Source organism: Rhineura floridana, chromosome 4 (genome assembly GCF_030035675.1).
Source record: "Rhineura floridana isolate rRhiFlo1 chromosome 4, rRhiFlo1.hap2, whole genome shotgun sequence".
In the NCBI taxonomy this organism is placed as follows: domain Eukaryota; kingdom Metazoa; phylum Chordata; class Lepidosauria; order Squamata; family Rhineuridae; genus Rhineura; species Rhineura floridana.
This window is the reverse complement of record NC_084483.1, coordinates 190,647,988-190,658,488: the sequence shown is the minus strand read 5'-3', so window position 1 is coordinate 190,658,488 and position 10,501 is coordinate 190,647,988.

Genomic DNA, 10,501 nt, shown 5'->3' with positions numbered 1-10,501 from the left:
TCAATTCTACTGCCCTGTTGTCCTGCATAGCTTCCAAATCTATGTATGTTTGTATTTCAAACATTGGTTACCCTGTGTTCCATTTAGAAATGCCCAGGGCAGCTTGCAACAATTGCAAAATGGCAGAAAATAAATGAATAACCACAACAATAAAAAAAACACAGCAAGCAATTAAAAAACAAACAACCAAGAAGATTAGGGGCCGAGCTATAGGTTACATTATTCATGCTTTTTCAAAAGGAAAAGCATTCATAAGACCTTGATTCAGAATGTACTCCCAGTCTGGCTTCCTGTAAACAGCACCTTCACCTGCGGGTCAGGACAGAGATGGAGGGCAGGAGAGTAATGTCACAGCCTGATAGGATGTGATTTTCAGGAGGAAACTACCACGAGGCCCTGATCTGAATTGGGAGCACATAATGGATTGGGTTTCCCAACTGTTTTTTCTTCGGTGTAAAACAGACACCTTAAAAAACAATTATGAATAACACAACACAAGGGTAGCCAACATGGTGCCTTCCAGATGTTGCTGGATGCCAACTCCCAACTGCCCCAGACAGCATGGCCAATTATCAGGGAAGATGGTAGTTGTCATCCAACATCTGAAGGGCACCATTTTGGCTACCCTAGGCTGGCTTAATGTGATATTTGGCTTTAAAAGAGAATAAAAGACAGCAGAACAAAAAAAAAACCCAGCTGGATGACATGCTAGAAAATCTGGACAAAAAAAAGGTCATCACCTGGCTGTGGAAAAACATCTGGCTCAGCACCTGGCAAACCTCCCACAAGTTGGGTGCCATGACTGGAAAGGCCACTCTAATCACTTCTCACCTCAAATGGGGGACAAATGGGGATTTGAAATTGGGCCCTTGACAAAGATCTTATTTTGGCAGTCTCCTAAGGGAGAAAGGAATTCTTTAGGTACCTACTAGGTGCCCACTCTCTGCATTCTTCAGAAACAACTGGAAACAGTTTTCTTCTGTTGCACTTTCCCAGGTGGAGGAATAGGTCTCTGCCATGGGGGTTTTGTATTGTTTTGGTTTGTTACAAATATATCTGCTGTTTTTAGCTGCTTTTATTGTACATTGCCTTGTGTGAAAAGCAATTACTACTACTACTACTACTACTAATAATAATAATAATAATACATGGGTCTCAAACTGTTTAGGGTTTTACTTTCAGTTCTTGGGAGACTGGACTTTTCCTCTCCTGTGCAGGAGTGCAGTTGTCTGGGGTCGCGGGGGGTTATAGACCCATTACTTTTTTGGGGAGCAGGTCCCAGCTAGGTCTCCATGAATGAGGCAATTTGCCTGAAAAGGGAGCATGTTGAGGTGAGTCCTTGTTCTTTCCACTGAGTAGAGTCCTTGTTCTTTCATGCTGATTGGAGCCGATCAGAGTGTAAGGAGGTGAGTCAGCCACTGAGAAGATTCTTCTCAGTAGCTAACACACAGCCTCCCCTTTCATGCTGATTGGCTCCTATGAGCATCTGTTGTAATGGCGTGTGGACTCGCAAGCCAACAGGGAGTGCAAGGGAGACGAGGGAAAGTGGTAAAGGGGGTGTGGCTGTGAGGCGTGGTTATCATAAAGGGACACTGTACTTCTGAATTTGCCACTATTCTACTGCTGCTATGAAGAAGTATACATGTAGCTTGAACTTTGAAAAAGGTGGAAGACTTTAAAGGTCATGTCTTTTAAGAGTCCTTCCACCAAAAGTTTCCTCTCATTTAATTATCTGCATTTGGACTATTATGTTGTACCATGTGCATAGCCTGCTCTTCAACCAAAGAGCTTGCAGCAGCATTCCCCAACGTGGTGCCCCCAGATCCAATTCCCATCAGCCTCAGCCAGCATGGCCAATGGTCAGGGATATAGTCCAACAACTTCTGAGGGCACCTTGTTGGGGAAGGCTGGCTTAGAGCAATATGGTTCCAAGTAGGGATGGAAAGATCTGTCAATTTCAGTTCTCTCCATTTGCCATTTTTCCAATCTTAAATTCAGTTCTCTACATTTCTGTAGCAATTTGCGATTTTTTAAAAATCTTCAAGAAAATTCCCCACCATTTTAGTGCAAATTTCTCCTTTTTGGTAGGCAGTCTTGACAAGTGTACACATTTTTGCAAGCCATTTCTTGTCATACAATGCATTTTTGTATGTTATTTTCACTCATAGATTCATTGTTATTGGTTGGTTGGTGAACTGCATTGCAACATTTGAACAGATGCTAATTTTGAAGGATGGGTTTTTTTTGGTTTCCATATTGTTTTGGAAAGTGCGAATTTGATAGATTCAGTCTGAAATGCGAACCAAATCAAATCCGTATTTCCTACCCAGGTAAGTCCTCCATCCAAGAAACTTATAGAGCTGAACTTCTTTAGCAGCAGTGATAGAGCTGCATCCTGCACTTTTAGAATGTTCTCTGGGCCTCAGAGGGTCACTAGGTTCAGAGTTTGTGAGATTGTTACACAGATAAAATGTGATTAGGGCATACTTATTCCGCTCATGTCAAAAGGCCCATAATATGTAGCACTTGGGCTGTCTCATCTGTTGCCATTGTTCTTTGCATTCAAAACAAGATCCCACATCATCTCAATTGCTCATTTTCAGTGACATGTAGTGTAATTTATCTTCATAGCATCTCCAACACTTCTGGTATCTTTTATGGGAAATGGATACTTAAAGAACTATTTAAGTCAGGGAACAAAGTGATATATTCCTGGAAACAAGGATAAGAGAAGAGAGAGAAAAAGTTGCTATCTTCTTGGGATAATGGCTAAAATAAAATAACTAAAAGTAAGCACTTCCTTCTCCCTTCTCTTATGAGAAAAATATTTAAGAAACAATTAACATGTTCTATTTCAAGGTCCTGGATGTGTCTATAACTAACAAAGGTCTGGTGTATATGTGACGCTAAGCTAGGGGTGTGGAACTTCCAGCCTGCGGGCCAATCTAAGCCCATTAGGGAGTCCAATTTGGGCCGCAAGGCCATTTTCCCAAAACCATGCCACCCATCCACCAGCTGACATCACTGGTGGCGTCAGCTGATAGGCAAGAGGACAGAATTTAATCCGCATTGGCTGCGTGCCCTTTCCCTTGCAGGGACCAGAACTGTGCAACCAAGACAGCAAGATTTAATCCCCACTCATCACCTGATGAGTGGGGGTTAACGCCCTTTATAAAATTGCTTTGAAGCGGCTCTGTGCTTCTCTTTTAAGCATGCATGCAGCAGCAGAAGGTGGGGGAAGAGGACAAATTTGACCTGTAAGGCCAATCCTGATAAGGATCTGGCCTAGGGTTGCCAGGTTCATGGGCTGAGACTGATCCTGTATCTTTAGGAGAAGAGAAAGTCAGCCTAGTGTAGGTGTTCTTGCAACACTGTAATGAGAAAAACCACAAAGTGGAATTCTCCCTTCCCCCTGCACAACTTTTAAAAATACAGAATGCCTCTTGGAAGCCGGGCTGGCAAGCAAGTGGTCTTCTGTATCTTTAGACAAGATCAGCCACACAAGGCCTTCTCTCAATCCCACCGACAAAAACAGCTAGATTGGCGGGTACAAGAGAGAGGGCATTCTCAGTGGCGGCCCCCACCCTCTGGAACTCCCTCCCACAAGATCTTTGGCGCGCCTCTTCCCTAAATGCATTCCATAAAGCCTTAAAGACCTGGCTCTTTCAACAGGCCTTTGGGATCTCCGGGGAGGGTTAATTGCTAAGACTGAAATGCCTCCTACCCTGTTTTAATATTGATGCTGTATTGTTCTTATATTGTTTTTATATTGTATTATTGTATTTTATCTTATTGTGTTTTAACTGTTTTGTACGTCGCCTAGAGTGGCCTCTGGCCAGATAGGCGACACAGAAATTAAATTTATTAAAATTTATTATTAAAGGTTGTGCAGGGGGAAGGGAGAATTCCACCTTGTGGTTTTTCCCATTACAGTTTTGCAAGAACACCTACACTAGGCTGACTTTCTCTTCTCCTAAAGATACAGGATCAGTCTCAGCCCATGAATCTGGCAACCCTAATCTGGCCCATGGAGCCAAAGAGCTTCACCATTCAAGCACTAAGCCAAACTAGGGCTTAGCATGAATATGCATGAACTCTGAGCAAAAATGGCAGCATCTTTGCTCCTCCTCAACCCTGCTGCTGCTATGCTGTACTGGAACTAATCCATGGTTTGGCTTGGCGTTAGATGTGAATCTGGATTTGCAGTTTTTCTTGCACCAAATGAACCATGAACTGTAGTGAAGGTTTATTCTTGGCTTACCACTTGTATTTTGTTTGGGGGAGACAAGCCTGGCTTGAGACACAAGATGAAGCCAAACCATGGCTTGGCTCTGGATAGCATGGCAGCAGCAGGATTGGGGGAAGAGCAAAGCAACCAGCGATAGCTGGTGGCTCCATGTCAGTGGGGCAGTGGAATCCATTCCAGGTTTTAGTCTGAGCTTTTAAGGAACTTTCCAAGGTGCTTCAGCAGTTCCGTCTAAAACCTGGAGCAGATTCCTCTGACATAGCACTACCATACACCACTGAAGCAGCCCAAGGTTTATGCAAACACCACTGTTTTTATGTTGATGTAATCCTTTTTTTGGCAATATGTAGATCACCACCCTAGTTTGAAGCCAGAGTGCTTGAAGAAAGGATTTCAAGGAATGATGGCCAGCAAGTCCAGAGCCACCCCCTTTCCTGACTCTTGCTGACACCCCCTTTCCTCCCTCTGTCTGCAACTCCCCTACCCAGTCCTTGTAACCCACATGAAATTATGCCCCAAAGGCTGCAGACTGCCCATCTGTGCACCATGTGGAAGTGCCACAGCTCAGTGGTAGAGCTTCTGCTTTGCATGAAGAAGCTTGCAGGTTCAATCCCCAGCATCTCCCACTAAAAGGAGTGCAGGTCGTAGTGCCCAGAAAAAAAAATAAGGAGAGCCACTACCAGTCAGAGAGGAAACAATATTGTGCTAGCGGGATCAATGGCCTGACTTGATATGAAATTGTTTCACATGGTTAATGTAATATGTAATTGTTCCACAAGCCACAGCAGCACATTTAGATATTTAAAGAGGTTCTCCACTAAAAGTGAGGATTCCAGGCCTTTGGAAACAGACCACGTGGAACCTGATATATATGTGTGTGTGTATGTATGTGTGCGTGCACACACAGTCAATTAATCCACACAGCATCTTCATTTACATTAAGCTGCATCATTGTCAGAAAGAAGAAAACAATGTGGAACAAACTCAACCTTCTCCTTTACATATCATAACCCCTCCCCCCAAAACAAATCTGGTTGGCATGCAAAGCAAAATACCTCCCCCCCAACCTCTACAGTTAATGTCCCCACATCTGCAAGGTTGTTTGTCAAAGGCCCTGCATATCTCGGAGACTACCTCCTCTTCTTCCTCCAGTCTGCAGGTCATGGGTCAGAGCTCAGCATCACTGGGCACTAGCTGAGACCCAATGACCCAGTAGAGGCCCCACTGCCAGTCCCTGGAGTCTTCTGGTATAGAAGGACCAATAACCTTCACAAACCGTTTCCTCTCCCTCTGGTAGATGGTTGGGATTGGGTTCAGAGGGAGATGAAAGTAAACAGGCAATTTGTTGTATATTGAAATCCTGATGATGATGATGATTACGATTACAATAAATATTATGGAATAAAACACAATACAAGACATTATTAGATTATGATGATGATTGTTCAGTTGGGCTGAACATTTAGTTATGCTAACTAAATTAGCATATCAGTAGCGTAAAGCTGTCGCTTGGTCAGTCTGCTGAACACAAAGAACATGCTAACAATGCTCTGAGCTTGCTTTTCAGCACAAACGGAAGGAATGGGTGGACCCCATCTCGTTAATGAACTCCACTAGTATGTGTGTGTGTGTGCATGCGTGCGTGTAAGAGCTGATAGCCATTTATGAAAATATCCCAGTAGTTCAGTTCAGTTAATGGGGCTGTTATCTCTCCCAGTGGGTATAGCTATTGCACTGATGGTTCCCACAAGGAGCCATGTTTGACGATAAAATTTAGATCTCACCAGCTCAGCATCCTCATTAGACAGCAATGAAAATCAACAAAGGTGCCTGGGGCTGTAAGATAAATTCTGAATCTTAAGTCTTCCCTTTCCCCTACCCCTACCCCTCCCAACCCCACCTGCCACCTTTTTCCTGGCAGTTGTAATACTATCTGTTAATCATAATGTTTGTTAGATCTTGCGTCTGAAATGATCTCTCTTGCCATCATTTTTAACACTATCTGATATGATGAAACAGACACGTTTGCTGTTTCACCTTCTCCCACCCCAGTTTTTGGAGCTTTCTATTAATTCTCTTATTAATTATGGAATAATGCTTGACAATGTTTTCTTTTTCATTCTTCAGCATCCTCTGTTTGGAAACATCTTGCAAGGCTGATTAGTTTGCTAGTGTGAAATTCAAAGCATTCATATCCGCATAGCATGAAGCAGAATCCAGCATCATCAAAGGAGTAATTTCAGAATATTCTCTCTTTGCTGTGAGCTTCATTTAGAAAAACCTACTGGGAATAATTCCCAGTTGGGGGGAAGGAAGTTTAAATATGCCTTTCTTCAGATTTATGGGATTTATAATGGGAACATAAAATGTTGATTTCTCCCCCCCACACACACACTGCATTCTGGTGAGCTGCTGAGTTTTCTGTGTAAAGATCTGGTCCAAAACATTTCTAATTTCTTCTTTCTCAAATAGTGTGAAATTTAGTGCATTCTTCTAAAGCAGGGATAAGGAACCTGTTGCAGTTGGACCCCACCAGCCCCAGCCAGCATGACCAATAGTCAAGGGAGAAGATGCTGCGGGTGCTATCAGATGTCAATCAATCAATCAATCATTTATTACGGTCAAAGACCAGCACTACAAAATAGTAAAACAATAAAACATATCAATATTATGCAAAGAAAGAAAGAAACAGCTGCAACATAAGATAGTATGGCACTAATGGTGATGGATAAATACACCAATAGACAAAGAGCCCCCAAAAGGTTAGCTATTATTATTATTATTTTCCATCATCACTCTCCTACAGGTAACAGCTGATGCACAAAATCTTGCCACATTAACTGTGACCTGTGGGTTCCTATCTGAGAGTAAATATTCTAAATAAAATGCATCAGACTTACCTGGGATTTTTTGAAGAATTGGGGTGATGAGATCAAATTGGGAGTCTCGATAAAAAGGACAATACAGCAGTATCAGATGTGGTGTTAGAAAAACTACAGACAGTTGTTCTAGACATAGACAGACAATATCTATGCCGAGGCCATATTGCCTGGACTGGCTCACGACTTCATGACAACCATGGAATTGTCTCAATACATTATGGGCCCAACAATATTACAGGGCATTCCTGGGATCTGGGTTTTGCTACAGAGTGGATTGTTAGTTGTGAAGGAATTGGACTTTGCCATCCTGGATTGCTGATATGGACTGTGCTTTTTAGGGAATGCTGTGTATGATATGGGAATTCATGTTTTTACTTGTTTGTTTATTGGGGATTACAGGGTTTACCTGCACAAATGACCTGATCTGGCTGATCACATGACCTATCCTGGGGGATCATTTAAGATGGCCACGAGTTGGAGAGGACGTTGCAAATCGAGCTCTCAGATAAAACTGCTAAAACAGTAGGCTTTACTTTATCTGTATAGGGATTAAGGGTTCAATTAAACTGGTAACTGGTAACTTTCTTCATTACCCTATCGTAAATTTTATAGCGACTCCCTACCAGTGCTGGTATGTAAATTTGCTGATACTGGCTTATAAACATCGGTTGCAAGACGCCTAACAGCGTATCAGCTTAGCAGATGCCTCAGAGCTGTAAGAGAGAAGGAAAATACAGCTAGCTTCTGGCAAGCCCCAACTAACAGATAAACTATACCAAGACTTGTTTTCTATCTGTGATTTTTGATATCTTAAGGCTTGAGCAAATAAAAGATTTAAGACGTAACAGCTCGCGATTTAAAGGAGAAAACTCCACAACAGCCATAATGGTTCTAACAAGGCGGAAATGCAAGGACTTAGGTATCGTGTTGAATACCGAAGAATTGCTGTCTCATACCAGGAAGAAGCAAGCCAAAATAACGCATTATTTTAACCCTAACATGAACGGAATCAAGATAGATGCGGTGACCGAGACAGAAGATATCTTGCAACATGACATTCCAGCAAATAATTGGAGTATAACTAACCTCCCGTTTTGCCCACTAAACAACGCAGAGACTGGCTTATTAAGCATAGCCCAAGAACTTGCAGAGGCAGAGAAGGGAGGCAATTTATTGCGGTCTGTGCAAGAGATTAATCTATCTGCAATAAGTACAGATAGCTCAATGCCCCTGGTTGAATCTTCAGATTGCTACGAATCTCCCATATATACAACTGTGACGAAAGACCCAGTGACTTTTATGCCTAGGACAGCTATAATGAACGAAAGTTGGTGCCAGGCAGTGACTGACTCACTAACCCAAATCTCTAGATTTGTGGCTGAATCAAATATGTTGCTTACAACACTCGCTAATCTCATAGCAGATAAGGGAACTTACTCCAGGACGGAGATAAAGAAATCAGAGATAGCCACACAGACTTGCCAGACCCTATTGCCGTTAAAACACCCTTCACTGAACAATAAAAAGAACAAATCAAAATCAACATCCCAGCCTATTAAAAAGAGCAAAAATATTAAAACCATTAAATCCCATCGCAAATGTCACATGAGGTTCGATAAACTCTTCAGGCTCTTGGTTACGTGGAAAGGGACAGCTAAGAAAAAGAGCAGAAAGAGAAAGAAGAGTAACTTAAAATCTAAAAAACTCTCAGACCATGATCCTTACCATGTAATTCCATCTGAATCTATACAAGATCTAACAACTCTGGACGCCCAAATGGAAGAACATAACTCCAGATCTCAAGATCCGGATACACTCCAAATGCGAAGATTAACAAAGAGTTTAAGCAATACAAGTCCTTCACCTCTTGTATAGAAGGAGACAGTTTGGAATTTAGCTTTATACAACAAAATGCTGGCTATAATAAATTACCCCAAACCGAAAGGACTATTAATGCAGAGAGAAAGGATACAACATTTTATAAATATCATAAACGAGATATCTCCTGGAGTAATTCGTAAAACAGATATTGTAAGCATTGATCATCTCTTTTATAATTACATCAAAGCAAGAGCCATGGTAACATTCCACGGAGAAGATAAGGCTAAACGTCTCTATAACAAGAGAGAATTATTTGCTGAATACAAATTAGGTATTACACGGCTTTTTGAAAACCAAGGCTCCCCTTTGAGATTAAGAGCATCTATTCCAAGCAGTATAAATGCCCAAGCTGCAGCACAACCTATATTTATTACAAGCAATGAAAAGAATGATATAATTACAGGATCCCAACAACCCACTTTGGAAGAGGGTGTTTCCCTGGTTACACAAACTATGGGGACACACCAGATACCCGCATTACATGGGATGTGATGCCCCCAGAAGCATTAGAACAGGTTTTGAGAACCCATCAGAAAGGGCAGGGAACTATTGACCTGGCAATTTTAAGTAAAAACTTCATTCCTGAGGAGCGAATGCTTTTGGAATCGTATGCCTCTCTGACACAAGAAGCCAAATCTTATATTATGAACAGCCTGGAAAATCTTATGACAGCCATAAAGAGTCTAAGTTCCACCGAGGGTCACCCTTTTTTTGATAATGACAGACCGATTATCGCTAACCAAGAAAAGAAAGAGATCATACTCACAAACACAAACTGACTAACAGCGTCAAAAGCTATCCATCAAGTAAAAATAATCTCTTGGAACATTGCTGGATGGTCCAACAAAGTCCAACCCCCGGCGTTTTTGAATAATCTTTCGCAATACGATGTCATCCTAATCCAAGAAACCTGGATGATAGAAGATTTATATTTTGATGGCTATTCAACGTTCAAATTGAATGCTGTATTAAGTAAGAGGGGTGGAAGACCCAAAGGGGGTGTTTGTATTTTTATTTCAACAAAAATTAAGGCTAGATTAATTAACTTGAAGCCTTTACATGATTTGGCTGTGGCAGTATTGTTAAACTTGCCACAAATCTCCATGCTGGTTATAAATGTTTATATCCCTCCTAGTCGTGACAAAAGTACTACTATAAAAAAATTTAAAAAATTTGGAGCCTATTTAGATGAGTTAATAAAATGCCACCCGGAAGCCCTGCTAGTGTTAGCTGGGGATTTTAATGCCAGGATGGGTTCATCCGACCAGGCACTGTTTACCAAATTTCAATTGGAGGTTCCATTACTCGACGGCCATATTAACATCCCCACTAGACAATCTAAAGACAAGGGTATAGATCGAGCAGGGCTGAGTTTAATGCAATTAACACTGAAACAAAACCTTGTGCTTTTAAATGGTCGTATGAGAGGTGATGTGGAGGGTGAGCTGACCTACCTAGCGACCAGGGGAGCCTCTATGATAGACTTGATGTT